Raw genomic sequence first — 23,098 nt, 5'->3', positions numbered from 1 at the left:
ACTGAGAGTTGATGGCTGAGATTGGCTGAGTGAGAGGTTGTGTTCGAGTGTGAGATTCTGAGATCGGGAGTTTGCAATGCTCTACTGTGCGTGTGACTGAACATGTGTGACTGCATGACAGTGTGTCTGTGCGTATGAGCTATGTAAGAGTTTGGGATAGACACTGTAGAGGCAGCTTTACTCTGTAATCTAACACACAGCTTCCATGACACGGGAGTGTTTGTGGACATATCTGTCCTTTGTATGTAACCCTATTTTTCCCGGTACCTCGGAGGTTTCGTTGGAGAAAGTGTACAGGGAAATGTACTCTGCCTATAAACCAATGATATAACTATGCTAAGTGCATTTGATAGGGACAGTGTGGGGATAGGGGTTGACTTCGTCATTATCTAATTCCACAGTGAACATGGTCTGGGAGTTAGAAAAGCTGAAGTGCAGAAAAAACTTTACTCTGAACTTAACCCCATTCACTACCTAAATACAATCTGAAGGAACTGCAGATTCTGTCAATCAGAAACAAAACCAAAAGTTACTGAAAAACCTCAGCAGGTCTGGCAGCATCTTTGAAGAGAAATCAACGTTAAAGTTTCAGATCTGGCTCAGATAAACGGTGACCGAAAACGACGTGGTAACTCTGGTTTCTCTGTTCAGATGTTGCCAAAACTGCTGAGCTTTTATCAGCAATTTGTTTTTCCCTATTCTCTCCCTGTTCTACGAATTGCTCCCCTCAATTAGCTTAGACACTCTGTTCTGTTGTACATCAGCTTGCTGACAACACATGGAATTCCAGTCTCTCACTCAGACTAGAGTAAATGAATATATAATCCCAGCGGTGTGAAATTCCCCTGCCCTATCACTGTACATTTCCCTGACTAATGCACCTAACCTTCACATGTCTGATCACTATGGGCAATTTAGCATGGCCAATATTACTGAACCCGCACATGTCGAAGCAAACCAGACCATCCGAAAGAACCCCACGCAAACACGGGGAGAACTTACAAACTCCATTTACAGTCGCACGATACTGGAATCAAACACGAGTCCCTGGAACTCTGAGGCAGCAATGCTAACCACTGAGTCACTGTGCCACCCAAACAGTTAAGTTTAAAAGCTGCAGTTTAATTTCTGCGACATTCAGTTTCTCCAAAAATAATGTTTTATGGAGTACATCAGTTCAATAAGGTAGTTCACTACCATCTTCTCAAGGGCTGATGGGAATGAGGGATAAATGCTGAGCCCAGCCAGTGATACTCACGTCCGATGAACAAACGAAAACTTCATCCCTTTGCCTTGCTAATACCTTGCTGCCCCTGCAGATTAACTCAATGTGTTTTAATATCCCAGGACACACAGATCCCTCTCTACGTCAGAGTCCTAGAACATCTCCCCATTTAAACTAAAGTCTCTGTCGATTCTCCCTGACACTCTCCACTTTGTATTGTAAAAGACAAGGCTTTGCTCATTCACTTACCATCGCTACATCGATCTGTTTGACAGCAGCTTACTTCCACTTCAGAGTTTACTTCTAAACGAGTTTCACCAATAATATACTCAGTTTTTAGATCAAGACTGACTTGAGCAGATGACTTTTGGAAATCTCAAAATCCTTCTGTCACTCTCTGTTCCTTATTCAGTGTGTCTGCCTGTTTCGCTCTGCTCGCCCAGAATATCTGTGAATTGACACATTCATCCGTTATCATTTTGGAGATGCTTCATGGTGTCCATATCTCCTGAACGATCATAGTAAAATGTCTTCACCTCCCTGGGCCCAAGTCCTGGTCATAATTGCCAAACTGTCCAAATATTTGGTGACGCCATCACTTTAACTCTCCCGATTTGTGTCCAAGGTTGTGGACAATGATGTTGAATCAATTAATAGGATCCAGAATAAAGGTGTACTTGACTGAAAGTAAATACAGTTCTCCTAAGGGACTGTAAAAAAATTAACATCAGGATTTCCAAACATCAAAGCTTCATTAAACAATCCTGGATGTCAGATAAACAGGACATTCACACACCTGGGTCGGACTCAAGACTCAATCCCCCCGACACCGAAAGGTTCCTGTATCAAAAAACATACGGTATTGGAATCAAATGCAATTTTTCTGAGCAGGACATAGCACATGGGTTGAGGAAAATTGTCCATGTGGATGTTCCGAATCAGGAATCTAATTTAGAATCCAAACTGAACAGAAACATTCCAGTAAATAACTCTGTGATGAAGTTCTGGAATACATCTATTTTTTGTTTGAAAATGGGAACCCTCTTGGATAACAATCGAGAATTACTGCTTGTGTGTGTGTGTGTGCGCGCCCGCGCGCACGTATGCGCATGTGTTTCTGTGGTGATAGTTGAGAGTGAGTTAAATTTCTATCACTTCTCAGATTATACATATCTTCCAAATGTTTGGTTAGGCATCATCGATGGAACTTTATTTTGTATTTAACCCTGTGTTGTCAATTGATCTCACAGCTTCCAATGCACTGTTTTCAAGGCTCCAACCGTTGCCACATCTTATATTTGCTCGTATCCTTTTCAGACTGTCCTTCAGCCACTCAGTGACATCCCAGACTCTGCAACCAGGGAGGCAGTGTGCTACCTGGTGTCGCATCTACACTGTCACAAATATCTGCCTGATGCCCGAACAATGCAATCCCCTTATCACTATTGCTCTCCACTTCTTTTGTTTTCCTTCATTAAATTCAGAGAAGGATCATTTAAACTCGGAAGCAACAAATGTAACTTTTCGATTTGAAAATGGAGGGAGGCAGAAAACAGGGCCACTGCTGAAATTCTGTCCAAGCAACAATGTTAAACCTTTTCATCGTTCTGTGTTTCCTAACATTTATACATTTCCTGTACTATAGTATTGAAGTATTTCAGGGGGTGGGTGCTGCCTTGTTACAGAATGATGAAATGAGAATAAACAACCTAGTTCTCCAAAAATATCGAGTTCCTTTCATTCAGAAAGTGGTTGCTGGTTCCTCTCGTGGCGGCCAGAGGGGATCGCTCTACCTCACGTCACGGCCCTGGCACGAGTCACCTGTTGCCTCCTCTCACTTCCTCGGTGTCAGACTTTCCCCGCTGGTTGTGGCCATCCTTTTTGTGACGTCACTGCGCAGCCGTTTGCGCCTTTGCGTCATTCCGCGCATTGTGAGACTGTCAGAAATAAAAGAATGAACAGGGACAGGAGCAAAGAGAGAAAAAAAAAATCTGCTGCTTGTACAGTGACACTGGGAGGCCAGCAGAGGGCGGTATTTTATCACTTTTTAAAAAAGAGGGACAGAGAGAGTCAGATATATTTCTTCAACAAATTTTAATTAATTCATTGATTGATCAACTCACGTTATCACTTCTGGTAATATTGGATCGACACCCTCACTCCCAGGCCCCCCTCCTCTGTCTTGGGTAGTTCTTGTCCAGGATGCCCTATTCCGAACAACTTTTGCAGCTCTTGGACTGCTTGTGCTCCTTTATCTGATACCCTCCTCTTTGCAGTTCCTGCTGAGGTTCATTTTACAGTCGGCTACCATACACCCAGAAGAACGTAAAGTCTCACACACTCTCATTTCTAGGATGAATGTTTGAATCATAAGCATTCATATTACCTGTGTGGTATTTCAACAATCCCATGCATTGCTGAAATCTTCAGGACAATGGGCTTATAGCCGAGAAATGGGATTTGTGTATGTGGATCTTCATTGTCTGCCAGGACCATTCGTTAACATGTTTCCCTCTGAGCTATAAAGAACAAATGAACACAAGAAATAGGAGCATGAGTCTGGAATTCGGCTCCTCGAACCTGCTCCGATTTTTAATGCAATCATGGCCGTTCTCATTTATGAAGTGCTTTAAGAGGTTAGGAATGGCAAACATTAACTCCCAGATTGCTCAGGTCCTCGATAATTCGCCACGATCGTAATAGATCCATGCAGACCCCATCTCTCTGGCACTTCACTCATCTCTGGAACATCTGGACAACATGGACACCTACATCAGACTTCTGTATATTAGCTTTAGCTCTGCCTTGAAGACCCTAATGCCAACAAGACTCATCGACATTTCTGAGTCCTAGGAGTTTCCTCACATCGAGAACTGGATCTTTAACTTTCTGACCTGCAGATCACAATGAATGAGGAGAGTTGGAAACTCCTCCTCTTCAATAATACGCAATACTGGTGTCCTTCAAGGCTGTGCACTCAGCCCCCTTCAATATTTCTTACCACCTTATGAGTGTACCGCCAAATTCAGCTCTAACTCCATTTACAGATTTACTAATGACACCACGATAGTGGATAGGTCTCAAAACCGACCTAGATTACACCTCCTCCCACCATGCCCTCTGTAAAAACGCCATCCCATATTCTCAATTCCTTCACTTCCTCCGCATCTACTCCCAGGTGGACCAATTCCAATACCGAACAACCCAGATGGCCTCCTTCTTCAAAGACCCCTCAGACGTGGTTGACGATGCTCTCCACCACATCTCCTCCACTTCCCGCTCCTCCGCCCTTGAACCCCGCCCCTCCAATCGCCACGAGGACCGAACCCCACTGGTCCTCACCTATCACCCACCAACCTCCAGATATCGTATCATCCTTCGTCATTTCTGCCACCTCCAAACAGACCCCACCACCAAGGATATGTTTCCCTCCCCTCCCCTACCAGCGTTCTGGAAAGACTCCCTCCACGACTCCCTTGTCAGTTTCACAACCCCCACGAACTCAACCTCCACTCCCAGCACCTTCCCCTGCAACCGCAAGAAATGCAAAACTTGCGCCCACACCTCCCCCTCACTTCACTCCACGGCCCCAAGGGATCCTCCCATATCCGTCACAAATTCACCTGCACCTCAACACACAACATTTACTGCATCCACTGCACCCGATGTGGCCTTCTCTACATTGGGGAGACAGGCCGCTTACTGGCGGAACATTTCAGAGAACAACTCTGGGACACCCGCACCAAACAACCCAGCCACCCTTTGGCTGAACACTTTAACTCCCCCTCCCATTCCGCCAAGGACATGCAGGTCCTTGGCCTTCTCCATCGCCAGACCATGGCAAGAGACGCCTGAAGGAAGAGCACCTCATCTTCCGCCTAGGAACCCTCCAACCACAAGAGATGAATGCAGATATCTCCAGCTTCTTCATTTCCCCTCCCCCCACATTATCTCAGTGCCAACCCTCCGACTCAGCACCGCCTTCTTGACCTGCAATCTTCTACCTGACCTCTCCCCGCCCACCCTCTCTCTGACCTATCACCCTCACCTTAATCTCTCTCCACCTACGCATTCCCAACGCCACTCCCTCATGTTCCTCCTCCCTACCTTTTATCTTAGCCTGCTTGGCACACCTTCCTCATTCATGAAGAAGGGCTTATGCTCGAAACGTCGATTCTTCTGCTCCCTGGATGCTGCCTGACCTGCTGCGCTTTTCCAGCAACATATTTTTCAGCTCTGATCTCCAGCATCTGCAGTCCTCACTTTCTCCTACAGGAAATAGAGCTGCGTGACATGGTGAAAAGACAACAATCTTTCCCTCAATGTCAGCAAAACAAGGGAACTGGCCATTGACTTCAGGAATTGGACTAAAGGACACACACTGGTCTCTGACATTGGTGCTGATTTGGAGGTGACGGACAGCTTCAAGTTCCGAGTAATATCACAAACAATCAGTCTATCCATGTCAACTCTACAGCCAAGAAAGCACATCAATGCATCTAACACCTCAGACGGGGAAGGAAATTTAGCATTTTGGTAATGACTCTGATCAATTTTAATATTGCACTGCAGAAAACATTCTATCCAGACGCTTCGTATGGTAACTGCTCTGAACGTACTGCAAGAAATTGCAGAGATGCATGTACCTAACACAATCCATCACTCAAATCATATTTCCTTCCATTGACTCAGTCTTGAATTCCCACTGCTTCAGGAATGCAGCCAGCACAATCAAAGGCCCCTCCCACCACCGCAATGCTCTTTCCCAACCTCTTCCATCGGACAGAAGATGCAAATGTTTGAAAATACGCACCAATGGATTCAGGAACAATTTCTTCCGTGTTGTTATCAAACTTGTTAATGGACCTGTCATATATAGATTTGATCCTTTTCTGCACCTGTTCAAAAGCTGTGAAACTATATTAAACTGATGACCTTATGTAAGGTATGATTTGTACTGGAGAGAATGCAACACAATATTCTTCACTGTTTCTCAGAATGTATGACTATCATAAAACAAGCAAATTCAATCTGCATACCATACATCTGGGTCTGGTATGCTCGATAACACTTTAAACCTATGTCTCCTGTGGTCTGTGTAAAAGGCTTCCATTATCCATTACTTCCATGCCTGTCATAATTTCGAAAGGATCTATTTCGTATCCCTCAGCCTCGTCGTTCATGTGAAAGAAATGATTTATTATATTGTCCCGCATCATTTATGATGGGAACTGGCAGGACTGCAGATATTATGTCTGATCCGTGAGTGATAAAGTCAATTAGCCTTGTCTATCCGTTGCTTCTTATGGTTTCTGGCATGCAACTATTTCTGAGTCGTAGCTTCACCAGGTTGACACCTTACGTTTAGATATACCAAGTGTACACACTCATAGAACATAGAACATAGAAAAGTACAACACAGAACAGGCCGTTTGGCCCACGAGATTTAATTCTAATGTCAAATACAGTAACTTAACCTACGCACCCCTCAACTCACTGCTATCCATGTGCATGTCCAGGAGTCGCACCATGTCCCCCATGACTCTGCTTCCACGACCACAGCTGGCAACCGATTCCATGCATTCACCACCCTCTGCGTAAAGAACCTACCTCTGACATCTCCTTTTTACCTTCCTCCTAATATCTTCAAACAATGACTTCTCATAACAGTCACTCCTGGCCGTGGGAAAAGTCTCTTCCTATTGATTGTATCCTTTCCGCACATTATTTTCTATACCTCGATCAGGTCTCCTCTCTTCCTCCTTCTCTCCAGAGAGAAAAGTCCGAGCTTATTCCAACTTTCTTCATAAGGCAAGCCCTCCAGTCCAGGCAGCATCCTGGTAAACCTTCTTTGCGCTTTCTCCGAAGCCTCGGCATTTTCCTATAGTAGGGCAACCAGAAGTAGACACAATATTCAAAGAGTGGTTTCACCAGGGACTTGTAGAGCTGCAGCAAAACCTCGCAGCTCTTAACCTCAATCCCCCTTATTGAAAGCGAATACTCCATATACTTTCTTAATAACCCTATCCACTTGGGTGGCAACTTTGAGGGATCTATGTACTTGCATACCCAGATCCCTCTGCTCATCCACACTACCAAGGATCCTGTCTTTAATCTTATATTCAGCATTCGTGTTCCTCCTTCCAAAATGCATCACTTCGCTTTTATCCAGGTTGAACTCCATCTGCCATGCCCAGATCTGCATCCTATCTATGTCGCGCTGCAGCCTGACGTAGCCGTTTATACCGTCGACAATACCTGCAACCTTAGTGCCATCTGCAAACTTACTAACCCACTCTTCAACCTCCTCATCCAAGTCATTTATAAGAACTACAAAGAGCAGAGGCCCAAGAACAGAGCCCTGCGGGACCCCAATCACCATTTTCCTCCAGACAGAATATTTTCCATCTACAAGCACATTCTGCCTTCTGTCAGCCAGCCAATTCTGAATCCAGATCGCCAAATCTCACTGTATCCCATACTTCCTGACGTTATCTACTCTACTCTTCATTTCTCTTCGTCTACTCTTCATTTAACCAAGTTTGATCACTGGCTCCAAGTCCTAAGCCTCCCATTCATCTGCTTCCCCTGCCCTTCCATTTCTTCGTTGTCATGTCTTTAGAGCCTTGGTAAATTTGTACAGTGCATCTTGGAGGCTGTCGTTGAGTTACACCATGCAGAAGGACTGGCTCATACTTACAAACAGTCTCTAACACACTCATTAAAAGGCAGAATGCATAGGAACAGCTGAAACAAAAATAAACCAGGCTTCGTCAGGATTAAAGCACCTATCACTGCCGCGAACAGAGAGAGCTCCTGAGCAGTTGAAGACTTTCCTGTATCTTGTTCAGAGTCCCAAGCTGTTTAGTTGCCTGAGAACCAATCACATCGTTGCTGGTAGCTGACAGCTTTTGTCAGTGGTGAACTCGTGGCCAATAATCAATGAGCACCTTGTCACAAACAAAGGCTGCATCTGTGTATAACTCCGCTCATCTCCAATCACATTTCAATTATTGTGTCACTATCAGGTAAATTGCTGTCAAACCTTGCAGCTATCCTCCACTTTCGATCTGTTTGTAAAGTCGCTCTTTTCACATTTTAGTCCACAAGCACACTCAATTCTTTTTTAAAATATATTTTTATATGTATTCGCCCTGAGAAAACTAAAATGCCATTTCAAAAACGCATGTACTTGCAAAATACATGATGCACATTTTTTTATAACAAGTACAGTCTATTTATTAATTCTCCCTTCTTGCAATGTTATGCAACCTTCGCATTTCTTAAAGCCTTTACGTATTTCACCATTTGTATTTTAGGACAATATATCTGAATTCACATTCGGTTTTCTGGTGATGTGTATAATAAAATGGTTACAACAAACGACACCATCAAAATATGTTGCATTGTTAATTTGAAACATTTAAAGAAGGCCAGTGGATTACAATCTGTGTAATTTTGTATTTCATTGTTCTTTGTTTGGTGGTCTTCAAAGTACTGAAGATCTAACAGCAACCCCAAAATCCCCTTTCCTATGGAAGAGTACTTTTCCAATGTTCGGTATTGATTCTAATAGAACTATCCTCCAGGTTCTCAATTCCTAATTTATCATCCTGGAACAAGAAAGCACTTAGACCCAATTCAGAAGCATCAGCGGCCATTTTGAAAAGACTGGAAAACGCAAGTATGGTAAAATAGGTTCATCAATTCAAATTGCTTTCATCCTTTCTACATTAACCTCGCACTCTACTAACTAAACCACCTTTTTCTTATTTCATTCAAAAACATGTTAAAGGCGCAGCTGTCCGGACAAAAGTATGGACAAATTTCCTGTAAAGTCAAACAATCCAAAAATCTATTAATTTCTCATTTAGGTTTAGGAAACAAATTCTAATAGTATCACTTTTGCTGTCTCCATCAACATCTGTGCGCTTGTGTGTGTATGTCTGTGTGACTGTATGTGCACGTGTGTCTCTTTAAGTCGATATGTGTGCTTCTGTCTGTATGTGTCTTTGCACATCTCTCTGCATATGTGATTGTGTCTGAGTCTCTGTACGTATTTCCGTCTGTCACACACACAAAGACACAGGCACAAAACACACACACGCGCACACACACACACACACACACACACACACACACACACACACACACACACACACACACACACACACACACACACACACACACACACACACACACATATACACACACACGATATCTGGAGGTTCCAGAGGCGGAAGGTCAGGCGTTTTTCCTCAAGGCGTTGGGTGGTGAGTGAGTGGTTATAGAGAAACTCCCGGTCCTGCATGTCCTCGGCAGATTCGGAAGGGGAATTCAATTCTCCTTCCGACAGTTGTTATTTTGTATGTTGCTCCTGACCCATCACAACACAGATCTGTGTGAATGCGCAAACCACCTCTCTCTGTACATTTCACTCAAAATAATGTCAATAACAGGACGGATTAAAACAAAATGCAAACTGTGTTGAATGCTGGATTAGGGAATCATGTTACTGTAGAGCCTTTACAGCACTGACATCAGACTTTCGGCCCATCATTCACAAACCAGTCTGCACTCCCTCTTGAAACCTCTCCAATTACCCAGATCCCTGTCTTATTGAAGACTGTCTGTGTGGAGTTTGCACATTCTCCCCGTGTCTGCGTGAGTTTCCTCCGGGTGCTCCAGTTTCCTCGCACAGTCCAAAGATGCGCAGGTTAGGGTGGATTTGCAATGCTCAATAGTCAATAGTGTCCAGGTGAGTGTTGGTTATATGGTTAGCCATGAGAAATGTGGGGTTACAGGATAGCGTAGAGGGTGAGACTTGGTGGGATGCATGATGAGCCAAACAGCCTGTTTCTACACTGTAAGAATTTTATGATCCTATACTCCATCGCATCCATATCTGTGTATGAAGAAGACAATCACCTGATCAAATACCCCTTCAATGGGTCAACGTTTGTTTTATATCTGACTAAGAACTGCAGATGTTGCAGATCTGAGAGACAGCACAAAAATTGCTGGGAAACTCAGCAGGTCCGGCAGCATTTGTGAGGACTGAACCTTTTGGATCCAGTGATTGTTCTTAAGGGCTGAAAGCTTCTGATTCTGGTGTTTTCAGACCTGTTGACGTTTGACAAGCAATTTCTTGTTTTGCTTTCAGCCCCAGTTCAGTTGGTGACTATCACGGCCTTGTTATGTGTGTTTCGGAAAAGGGAGAGATTAGCTGCGAGCGCGGTGGTGGTGTAGGGGTGAGCATAACTGTCTTCCAAGCAGTTGACCTGGGTTCGATTCCCGGCCATCGCAGTGTTGTGGCTTTTTCTGTGGTTTCACAAGGAAAAGTCTTGAGCACCAACGTTGCATTCTTTGGCGAAACGGATTTGTCAGGTTGCTTTAGGGTTTTCATGGCGATGGTTCCTGTAAATTGCCATGACAATCCGGGCAGCGTTGCTCGAAAGCTTTCTTCTCTGCTTCCCATTGCTGATTTGAATATTGTTCGCAACATAAGGTTCGTTTTGTTTTGTACGAAAAGTGAGAGATTGCTGTCGTCAGAAACCTTAAATAATTACAGAAGCCCCTGGAAATTCGGACCGGATTCAACAGCTTCTATCGTGGACAGGAAGGAGGTTTAAATACATCAAATTTCTTCAAGGTTAAAATACATTCGCACCTCAAAACCATTGGGAAGCTTAAGAATTACAAACATCACATTATACCTTTTTCTCATCTGTTCAAGTTTCACAATATCATTCCGGTAGCAGGAAGGCCAGATTTGTGTAGTCTATGCAATGTTATGATATTCGAACATTGGCTGGTTCGTAGTTAAATGATATTTCATTTTGTTAAGTTTTCTAATAGAGTTGGGTTAGTCCACATTTTGTTTTTTGTTTGTGTTACAACGATAGTGCGAAGTAAATTGTGTTTTTGGTTCAAGCCTGGAAGTTTCACCAATTGAATTGCATTGCCGTACATTTGCCTTCAGGGGAAAAGAAAAAAGGATCTAGACCATCTTCTTAACTCATAGGAGTTTGATCTGGTTCAAAACCTCCTCAATTTCGGTCAATAAATGTTCCTACAGTCCGCAACAATGATTTTCCCAGATTAGAGGAGGATGCACAGACATCGTTATTAATTGTTATTACCTCGGACACGAGACGTTTGGGAATGATATTCCTCAGACCATCGACTGTCTGCTCAGCCAAGCTTAAAGGCCTGGAATCCGGCAAAATTGGGAACAATGCAATTCCCAGGAGACTGAGAGGTTACTAACAGAGCGGGAGGTGGAGAGTCGGGAGCAGAACTACAGGGACAGTCCTCTCTGATCACTGACAATTCAACGTTAGTAAATCCAGTGCCAGGAATGACTGCCTTTGGTCAGAATGACAAAATGTTATTATGGAAAATAAAGAGCATGAAAGCAAGGGAAGGTTTAAAGCATGAAAGCAAGGGAAGGGTTAAAACATGAACCCCACTGGCGATCTATTGCAAGGGGAGTGTAGAATGCAGGATGAGATAAGAATAGTGGAATTCTCTTACACCAATTAGCAAAGAAAGGTTGACGCTGAAAGGTTTCGATGGTGAGATTATATTACAGTTAGTAAAGTTAGTCTTCCTGTTAAGTATCATTATGACACGATTGGGAACATAAATATTTGGGACATGACATTAAATATCTAATTAATAGTTAATAGAGTCAGCCTGATTGAGATTATTGACAATAAATGATTAATTATGACATCGGGAAAATGTGAAGTAGTGTCTGGAATGAAAGCCCATTGTTGCGAAAGGTGAGATTAAATATCTAACCGTCACATGAGAATAACGTTAAGTAGAAAGAACAATTAAAGAGATGTTGGAACTAACATCACTGGTTTATTGTGTTGCGAGTGTGAGGTACTTTGATTAAAATATTTAGACATGCTGATAAGCAAACAAAGTATGGGAAAAATGTATAGAAAACCATGGACAATGAAGTTCGAGAGTATTCGAGAATCTGCTTTCTCGGTGTCACGGTTTTTCGTTTGCAAATAATAGACCGACTTCTTGAAGAACACTCTACATCTCCTGGTGATTCTCTATACTTTTTCCACGACAAAATTCAGCAGTTCTGGCAGCATCGTGACAATAGAGAATCGTGGACAATATTTAACAACTTCATCAGAACTCAATAATCTCCCACAGGTACTGCCAAATCAGATAGTTTTGTCAGCAGTTTCTGATTTTGTTTCAGATTCCCAGAGCCCACAGTTCATTACATTAACCTTTAAACCATTGCAGAAAGTTCTTTGTGGTTCTTCACACGGAAATTTTCCGTTTGAGGAACATTTACCTGCCCACATTTGAAACAAGAAACCCTGCAGCAGAGAAAACAGATGCTTTAACAACAACGATCGCTGTCGCCTTTGGAGGTCTTGAACCACCAGCCTTTCATTTAACAGTCTAATACGCTGAAACTTCCAACCTAAAACCTTGCCCGAACATCTAAAGCAGGCTGTGACAGACTTCAGTCGGTCCTTCTCAGGCCGAGACGTGCCCTCTTATCAGTTTTATCAGTTCCCATGCCTCCATAACATTCATTATGGAGGCATGGGAACAGTCTTATCCCATCCACGACAGACACACCCATGTCACTGAGCACCAGCTTTCCTCCAACTGGGACCAACTCCCTTCAAGCCTTCTTGTCCCTTGTGTGATCGTGAGTTTTTTCATTGTCCTGGAGTCGAGATGAGGTTCGTATTTGTCATGGAGGGGAACGAGAATTATTTCAATGTCTCAGATCAGTTCATGTCCCGAGAACATCAAAGTTAATGGTCTGTCCTCTTAAAGATGGGGAAGCTCTCTTGACTGTCTCTGCTCATTCGGGCAGTTCACCCTTCTTCATTCTTCTTGGATTTCACTTCTCACAAAGTTTCTGAAGATTCGTAATGTTGGAGACTGGGTTATAAGGTTTGCCTCTTTAACATTTTTTCCACCTGCCAATTGATAATATTTTCCCAAAATCTCTTTAACACTCCTCTGTCTTTCACCATATCCATGGTCGAGATTTCCTGGCATTTGGAGAGTTTCCAGAGGTTTTCTTTGGAGCCAAGAGACTTAACTGAAGATGTTCTGCAGCTGTTTATCTTGATGGGGGAGGGTGCGGTGGGGATTGGCACATTGACGATCAGGAGAAAGTATTGTCACTGAACAGGGTCAGTGTCCAGAGGACTGTGATTGAAGGAACTTAGTGAAATGCAGCACTTGTGCACAGTAAATTCACAGAATACTGCAGAAAACCGACGGATCGTGCGGTACTTGTGGAAAGAGAAACAGAGATAATATTTTGAGAGTGATATATTTATGATCAAGCACTCGACTTTCTAGCGCACTACACGGCCAGCGAAATTACAGACAATGAAGCGTTTTTGAAGAAAATTCAGGTCTATTTGTTCATTCAAAAGTCAAAAAAGACAATCCTGCAAATACTCAGAGCTGGCACTGGACAGGGCAGACCGATCTTGAGGGTTTTTTTTCTGCTATGATATACACCTGGGATAATGTGGCACCAGAAGGACTCCTCACAGCGGAAGGGACCAATTATGTAAGACTTAGGTGTGGGGGATATTTTCTCTTTCAGAGGGTAGCAAATCTGTGACGTTGTTTGCAACAGAGGGTTGTCAAGGCTGCATACATGCAAGGCTGAGAAAGATAGACATTTGGCCACTTCGGGAATCTAGGGCCACAGAGATGAGGCCGAAAGGTAAGTTGAAGATTAACCAAATTAACTGTGATCTCATTGAAACTTGTCGCTGACTTGATGGGTTAAATTGCTTCCATCTACTCTAATGTCTTTGTTGTCATTTCGAAAATGTGAACCACCATTGCAAATTAAGAAAAGCAGAAAGTTTAGAAGAGATGATTACAGTCAAACTGAGTCAACATCATTTTTGAAAGGAAAAACACACGATGACAATCTGACAGATTTCTTTGGTAGCATGACCTGCAGACTTGGTGAAGGATGATGCTCAGTAAAGTTCATTTGAATTTTAGCAAGCAATCAATAAGGGGCTATATAAAAGTCCGTTGCACAATAAAGGATTTCTAGGTTTTGGGTCATAAAGCAGCATTGTCTGTCCATTGTCTATTTAACAGAAATCATCGAATCGACATTAATGAGCATTTTTCAAGTTGGAAAGATATATTTCGTGAAATCCAGACTGGTCAGTCATCGGATTTAATGTTTTATCTGACCGAATGACTTAGAGGAAGTGGCAGAGTGAAATCCTGCGATACACAATAGGTGGGTGAGCCGTCAGTAACAGGGGTGGGGTGGGGCAGGTTAGTGAGGTTTTCGCGTGGCTGAGATGTGATCTGGTCGAACGAGGAATTCAAACGACCACAGAACAGAGAGCTGGTGGATCCAGGAACTCACTCCCATCTTCTGTTTCAGTACCAACAAAAGAAATTGCGGGAAAATCTCAGCAGGTCTGGTAGAATCTTGGAAAAGAAAATAGAGTTAAGACTTCAAGACCAGTGACACTTCTTTCTCCATGTCCATCTCCCTCTGCCTTACACACCCTTCCTTTTTATTGAATATCTCCTGACTTCCAACTTTATACTCAGATCCTCTTTTATTACTTCGTCTCCAAACATTTTCCCAGTCTCTAAACTTACATCAGACGTGCTCCACCTCTCACCTCACCCAGTTATGACCGGAGGACTTCGAACTGAAAAAAAAAACTCTGTTTCTATTTCCTTAGATTCCGGATGGCCAGGGACCAGAAGGCATCGGTGGACAGTTAGAGCATTCAGCCAATCTAGTCTGCCCGACCATTCGATCACGGCTGATATCTTTCCCAACCCAATTCTCCAGCCTTCTTTCTGTGACACTAAGCTCCCTTGAATTCTGGATCCAGTCTATTTCCCAGAATGGGTCTGAATCCGCCCCAACCTTCTCCACATCTGCTGGCAGCTGTTACACCGTGTGTGTGTGTGTGATCGAACACAGTTTCAGTCCCACACAGCAAACCCGGTCTGTTCGGAGCAAAGCAATACCCGCTGTGGGACAGATATATGGGTCTCTTGCCCCAGTTGTTTTTCTGCGAGGTAGTAGTTAGCTCCTTCACCACTCACGGCAAGGACTGGTGCTACAAAATATGGGGAGATAGAAAATAGGTACAAAAGTTTGGACAGGTTAGGTCAAGGGTTATTGTCAGCATCAGTGGAGTCCCTGCTTCAGAGTCTGAGTTTGAATCGCACAGATCTGGATCCAATTCGCATTCAGGAAATAAAGATTTATTTCTCTTCTTTTGGTTTATCTGAATGAAAACTATTTCCTGCTTCCACACAGAGCACAAACGCGGATCTGCCAGAATCAATCCAGTGATTGATTGCCTCCAACTAGAAGGATCATTGCGGCAGATACACGAGACACCTCTCACCGCAAATCGCCTCTAAGAATCTCGCCCTTCTCAGCTGAAACTATCTCACTGTTCCTTCAATGTCCTTTGTTTTAATTCTTGGAACTCCCTCCCTAGCAACATCATGGATGCATCTCTGTGCTGAGTATTTCCACGGTTCTGTGAAGTAACTTACTATCGCAAGCTCTGGAGTAATTATGGCTCGGCAGGGCAGCTGATCCCAAAGAGTGACGTGCATACACTAGAAATTCATTTCAAACGGCTGCAATTTCGAAGTGGAAATCCGAAAGTGTTCGGGAACAAGTGAGAAGTTTCGAAGGGGGAGTCGGATAAAGTAAAAGTCAATGATGACTGGGAGACGTGAGGCAAGAATTGAGTGAGATGCTGTTGGTGCAAGGCTCAATGTCAGTGCTAATGGGTTAGCCCTTACTTCCCACTGTTAACACCGACTCACACACCACTCCTGGTAAATTCACCACAATTACCCTGATCTTTCGGTATGAGATTCCCTCTGTGCATATTCACGCGTTTTATCGGCCCCGAGAGGATGAACGCATCCTCTTTATCCTGTCAGATTATAGAGGGGAAGGCAATAGTTTGAAAGCAAACAAGAAGAGATTGCCTCTTTCGGTGCATTTTCAGTGAAGGAAGACTAGCTGTGAACTGTTCTTTCCTGCACAAGCGCAGGTTGATATATTTTCTCATCGAACAGCTTTATTACTGCAAGGAAGTCCGAGTTACTGTGATCAAATAGTTAATTAAATGCACATATGGATTTGAAGAACACCATATGTAGCTTCGTCAGTTAAAGCATCTGGTAATAACCTGGCGAGTATGGTGTCAAATGCTCTGAAATGTTCCGTACATTGAAAGTTCATTACATAAAGTTATTGTAAAAGCCATGTTGTTGATCCAATATCGCGACAGTGACGGCTCAGCATGCTTCTTGTGTTTGAGCTCAGCCCGTTGTTATTTGGTGATACCAAGCCCTGCCGCCTGCTGTGGACCCATTAGTCAATGTTCTATCCTGCTCATCAACGCCGAGATTCTGTACTCTGTTCACCAATGATCTCTCCATCTCTTCTACTTTTAGTCTCTCGCTGTCACAGCAAGTCTTTTTTTAAATAATGAAGTGAGGCAGGAGACACTGCAGACTTGCCAGGAAATGTTGTGGTAATAACGCATCCATTGCGAGATGATAGCTCTCATTGTCTGCTGTCACCATTCATTAATTTTAGGCAAACTGCAATGACATCATTGAAATCCTAAATTGGAGAGAAACTGCTTTTCTTCTGGTCGGTTATGAATTCTAATTACAATTGTAAATGATCATATTTTGAGTGAAGAAATGTCACCTGACCTCAGAGCTAAGTGACAGAGATATTACCTGGAGACTGTGAGCCCAGTTCTACACACTCTGGCCGGGGCGGGTTGGGGGTGGGGCAGGTTGGGGTGGAGGCGGAGAAAGACACGAAACAGGTATACTCTCAAACTGTCACCGGATTTCAGACTTTTCAAAGAGAAGGAATAGAAATTGAGGGATATTGACAGACAGAGAGTGGGAGAATGTAGAAGAGAGTGAGGTGGTACAGAGAGACAAAGGGAGACACATACATAAGCATACGAAGGTAGACATTGAAAACAGAAGCTCTCCATTCAACGTTGTTGCTCATGGACACAAAGGACAAGATAAAGGCAATGAGTAAGGCCAGACTTCAACGAACTCAGGAGAACCGCAACAGCATTACAGCCGATATGACATTTTTCATTTTACAGATGACGTATGTCAGCTAATGAGAGATTCTGATATGTATGCTGATTCGTGAATTGAAACTGGCAATTACACTGGAATTAAAACAATAAAATGCACAAGTAACCTGATTCTGTCGATATGAAACATTAAATCTTTTTGTCTCCACGGGTGCTGTCAGGCCGGCTGAATTTGTATGTCAATTCCTGTTGTTGATTCAGATTTCCAGGATTCGCACTTATTTGTTTTACGCTAGTCTGAATCGTGTTTGTGACAAATCTCCATCAATTGCCAGCACCATACAACATTCCCTGCTTTGGGAAGCCTGTCAACAAGATAACCGGTCAGAGGAAATCTCCCATTGCCACAGCAGTCAGAGTACTGAATCCTTACCACTAGACTTCCAGGGAAATTGAAATATGGTGCTGTATGTTTCCATAACGAATCCCCTTTTATTTTTTCATTTATGATCATTTTAGCTGCACATCAATATCGTTCTTTCTTCCATTTCTTTCAGCGTGGAAAAGGCCTTTCCGCCTATCTGCAGTGCGGGAGACCGGATATTCATCTACTCTGGTCCCAGTTTCCAGCATGAGGCACTTAACCTTGCATGTTCTGATGTTTCCAGGGTAAATGTTAATGAGATACTCCCCGTGCTCTTAAATGACACAATCATAGGACTGAACTTTGACGTGGTCACACTGTATGGTAATTCCCTCTGAGGAAATCATCCTCATTTTCATCCACACAGGTGGACAGACAGACAAATCCCCCGAGAGCAGGAGAGATGTCAGGATGAGACCAGTTTAACGTGCTTCACATCTGCCAGGTTCTCCGACCACTTAACCGCGGCATGTCAAAGATTTCTGCAGCACAGAAAATGCACTTCAGCTGAACAAGTTTGCACCAGTCGAACACAAGTCCCTGACTGTTCTCGTCTCATTTTCCAACAGTTGGCTAACAGCTTCAAACGCAGTTGGTGGTAGAAGTGTACACATCAATGCGTCTCAAATTTCTCTGGAAATTTCTGCTTGCTGCACCCTGACAGGCAGTGGGTTGCAGATTTGCCCGTTTTTGTTTTTAAGCTGACTCTTCCAGTCAAAGTTAGGGAGAAATTTCCCTTCGCAATTATTGGCAGTTCTCCATCGCCATCAGTAGGATTCGAGGTTGCATGGTTAAAGTCATATGAATTTCAATTCCATTGCCTTAACCACTCATCCAGGACGACAGGACGACACTGTGCAGTTCACTTCCCAGGTCTCCTTCCTTGTGGAGCTGAGGAAGAGTAAATCATTATTGGGTTTGTTTGAATCCAATCATTTCGCAGCTTCCAAACGTGTAAAATTTCGGTGCGTGGTGAGGCTGGCTGCATCATCCTGATGGATGAAATGGGCATTCAGTTAAAATAAAAACAGAACTTGCAAGAGAACCTCAGCAGGTCTAGCAGCATGTCTGGAGAAACAATAAGAGGCAATGTTTCAGAACGTCATCAGCGCTGTGTTTTCTCCCACAGGTACTCCCAAATTGGCTTGTTTCTGCAGCAGTTTCTTTTTGGTTTCAGATTCCCACAAGTCACAGTTCTTGACATTAATCTTGACAGCAATGCGGAAATGTCATTGTGGTTAGTCACATGATAGTGTTTACATTTGGAGAATATCTTTTGACCTCATTAGAAATTGAAACAGTGCAGCAAAACAAACAGATGCATTAAGGGCAGCAATCGCTGTCGCCCGCGGGGCTCTTGAATCAGCTATCTTTCATTCAGCAGACTAATGTGCTGACACGTGCAATCCAGCACATCACACGATCCTCCAAAGTAGGCGGTTACTGAATCTCAACTTCAGTCTGCCCTTCCCAGAATGACAACTGTCCTCTATCAGATGTATTTTTTTTTTTCAAAATAAACCCTGGGACTCTCAATATGGAGACCTAGGAACAGTCTGATCTCACTCACTGCAGGCGAACCATGTCACTGGGAAGCCTCTCTCCCACAATCGGGACAGTCTGGGTTCCAGCCTCTCAGTTTTTGTCTGGCCCGAGCTTTTTCAATGTCCTGGAGTCCTCATATACAAAAACGAGAAATCTTTCAATGTCTCAGATCAGTTCGTGTCCTGAGAACATCAGAGTTAATGCCCCGTCCCCTTAAAGAGGGGGGAGCTGTCTTGACTGTTTCTGCTCAGTCCGACAGTTCACCCTTGCTCATTCCCCTCCGATTCCACTTCCCAAAAAGTTTCTGAAGATCGACAAAGCTGGAGACTGGTTTCCATGTTTTGCCTCCTTAACATTGTTCCGCTTTCAAATGTCAATATTTCCCCAAAATTTCTTCACTATCCTCTGTCTCGCACCATGTCCGGAGATGAGATATCCCTTTATGAGGAGAAAGTCCAGAGGCTGGTAAGTTTCACTTTGGAGCAAAGAAGGTGAACCAGAGATTTCCTGCGGCTGTTTATAATGATGTGGGAGGAAGCGTGGGGATGGGCCCTTTGACGAACAGGAAGAAAACTTGCCACCGTCCAGGGTCAGGACATAGAGGACTGTGATTCACGGAATCGAATGTAAAGTTGCACTTTGGCACAGTACATTCAGAGGATACTGCAGAAAGTCGATGCTTCCAGCAGTATCCGTGCAAAGAGAAACGGTCAAGGTTTTGATAGTGGTACAGTTCTGATTAAGAACTCGAGGTTACAAAATCAAATCGAACAACTGGCATGGTTTGTTGAGATTGTTCTTTTTTCAAGTTTGAGCGTGAAATCGTCCTTTCGGAAATCATTGAAAACGTAATCGGCAGAATTCGAAACTGCGTGGGGAAGTCCCAATGGATTCTAACCCATCACCTTTCCCACTCGGACCCGACTACACATTTAACTCCTGTGCTTAATACATCTCATGAAATGAATGTTTCCAACCTGAAACACCAGTATTTGGCTTGCCCTGTCCGCAGCCTGACCCCAGTATTCGTTGTCCCCCTCTCTTGGTTCAGAACAGAGTAGGATGCTGGGCGATCCAGTTGAATTACTCGCGTTGATGAGAGACAAATGTAGCTCAGCAGTTAGCACTGCTGCCTCGCATCACCATGGTCCCAGGTTTGCTTCTAACGTCGGGCCACTGTCTGTGTGCTGTTTGCACATTCTCCCCCCGTCTGCCTGGGTTTCTTTTCACAGTCCAAGCATGTGTTCGTCAGGTGAATTTGCCGTGGTAAATTGTCCATAGTGTTTGGTGCATTTCTCACAGGAAAATGAGTCTGGGTGGGTTAATCTTCAGAGGGTCAGTGTGGACTGGTAGTGCCGAAGGGCCACACTGGAGGGAATTTAATCCATTAAAGTGGATGGGAAGGATCCATTTTCATGTGCAGAGAGATTAGTAAACATCGCAATGGATCGAGAAAATAAAAACGTTGTTGTATTGGTCCAGTGCTTTCATCGACAGCTGAGTTACTGAGGGTTACCTTAGATTACAACAGGATCTGTACCAGATGGGTCAATGGGCTGAGAAGTGGCAGCAGGAATTTAATTGAGATAAATGCGAGGTGCTGTATTTTGGGAAAGCCAATCTTAGCAGGACTTATGCCATTCATGGTAAGATCCCAGGGAGTGTTGCTGAACAAGGAGACCTTCGAATGCAGGTTCGTAGCTTTTTGAAAGTGGAATCACAGGTAGGTAGAATAGTGAACAAGGCGTCTGGTATGCTTTGCTTTATTGGTCAGAGTACTGAGTACAGGAGTTGGGAGGTCATGTTGAGGCTATAAAGGACATTGTATATCCAATGTACGAATATTGCGTGCCATTTTGTTCACCTTCCTATCGGAAAGATGTTGTGAACATTGAAAGGGTTCAGAATAGATTTACAAGGATGTTACCAGGGTTGGAGGATCTGAGCTGCAGGGAGAGGCTGATCAGGCTGGGGATATTTTCTCTGGTGCGTCGGAGGCTGAGGGGTGACTTTGTCGAGGTTTACAAAATTATGAGGGGCATGGATAGGATTAATCTACAAAGTCTTTTTCCTCGGGTCGGGGAGTCCAGAACTAGAGGGCATAGGTTTAGGGTTAGAGGTGAAAGATATAAAAGAGACCTATGGAGCAATGTTTCCACGCAGAGGATGGTACGTGTATGGAATGAGCTACTGGCAAAGGGGACTCCATTAATTTATGATTCCTGGTGGGCATGCACGAGTTGGACCGTCGGGTCTGTTTCTGTGCTGTATATCTCTATGAACCTAACAAATTAAAACTGCGATAGGTTTCTCTTCTTTGGAGAGGAAATACAATCTCCTTAGAGCTGAAAATGTTAAAGAGTGATTTTGTGCAGGAGCAGATAGTTTCCAGGAATAATTATTTTACAGAGAGACAGAGAGAAATTATAAACTTTGTCACAATTTTTAGCAACTACTTTCAGGTAATTGACAAACAATGCATAGTGAATATATGAACATTATTTTACTCAGTAAGTTTTGATCATCGGGAACTGCCTGAAAGGAAGGTAGATGATAATTCGGCAGTTATTCTGAAAAAGATTTGGAACAACTTTTTGTGTCTTAGAGTCATAGAGATGTAAAGGATGGAAACAGACCCTTCGGTCCAATCCGTCCATGCCGACCAGATATCCCAACCCAATCTAGTCCCACCTGCCAGCACCTGGCCCATATCCCTCCAAACCCTTCCTATTCATATAGCCTTCCAAATGCCTCTTAAATGTTGCATTTGTACCCGAGTCCAGGGAAAAAAGCCTCAGCCTGTTCAGCCTCTCCTCATAGCTCAAGTCTCCAACCATGGAAACATCCTTGTACATCTTTTCTGAACTCTTTCAAAGTTTACAGCATCTTTCCGATAGGAAGGAGACCAGAATTACGCGCAACATTCCAACAGTGGCCTAACCAATGTCCTGTGCAGCCGCAACATGGAAACATTTGCAGAGCTCTGGACAATTGGGAGGGGAGTTGGGACAGATTTTCAGTATCTCCAGAGGGAGAGATACAGCCCCAATGGGCTGACAAGCACCCAGCCCCTGGGCTCTGTGATACTGCCCCATTGACTGTAAATGATTAAGGTCATTACAGGGCAGAGAAAGGGAGAATCCCACGACTCACCTCACAATGGGGTCCGGTTGAATGACGGCAGCTCCAGACCAAGAAGAGTGTGATGCTGCAGCAAATGGGAGAGAACGGTGGCCGGGCCAGTAGGGTGACCCGTGACCATGCGCTGCTGGCTCCAGGTTTTCACCAATAAGAGGAGAGATGGTGTGGTTCTTCAGCCAATGAGACTGAAGAATGGGAGTCGCCCGCAAGGTGACACGTGACCATGAGATGTGCAGACGTAGTGTGGCTGGGAGTGTGCGGGGGGAGGGAGGGGTCTCAGTGAGAGTGAAGGGAGTGGGAGACACAGCAGAGACTGGGGGAAAAATGGTGTTAGTCTGTACTGGGAGGGTTTATAACCACACAGTGTAGGCTGCTCGACCTGAATTAGAAACTCCAGGTGAAGTAAAATCAAAAGAACTGGGAATGATGTAAATCAGAAACAACAACCATAAGTTGCTGGAAATGTTCAGCAGGTCTGGCAAAATTTGTGAAGTAAAATCAGAGTTAACATTTTGGATCCGGTGTCCCTTCCTCAGAATTGAGAGTCGGAAAATGGTGGTTTATATGCAGAAGGTAGGGTTGGGGCAGGATGTATGGAGTAAAGGATAGGTGGGGATAGATAGAGAAGAAAGATTGGATAAAGGAGTGGATAAC

The 23,098-nt window shown here is 43.8% G+C and overlaps 1 non-coding gene across 1 annotated transcript; it reads left to right on the top strand.

Annotated features, from left to right (window-relative positions):
- The first annotated feature begins 10,459 nt into the window (after positions 1–10,459).
- trnag-ucc (transfer RNA glycine (anticodon UCC)) lies at positions 10,460–10,531 on the top strand. The gene has a single exon. It is a non-coding gene; the product is annotated as a tRNA-Gly (tRNA).
- The last annotated feature ends 12,567 nt before the right edge of the window (positions 10,532–23,098 follow it).

This window comes from Chiloscyllium plagiosum, unplaced genomic scaffold (assembly GCF_037043375.1).
Source record: "Chiloscyllium plagiosum isolate Xiang-an unplaced genomic scaffold, Cpla_swu_hap1 HiC_scaffold_39, whole genome shotgun sequence".
In the NCBI taxonomy this organism is placed as follows: Eukaryota; Metazoa; Chordata; class Chondrichthyes; order Orectolobiformes; family Hemiscylliidae; genus Chiloscyllium; species Chiloscyllium plagiosum.
This window is presented reverse-complemented; position numbering and strand designations above follow the sequence as displayed.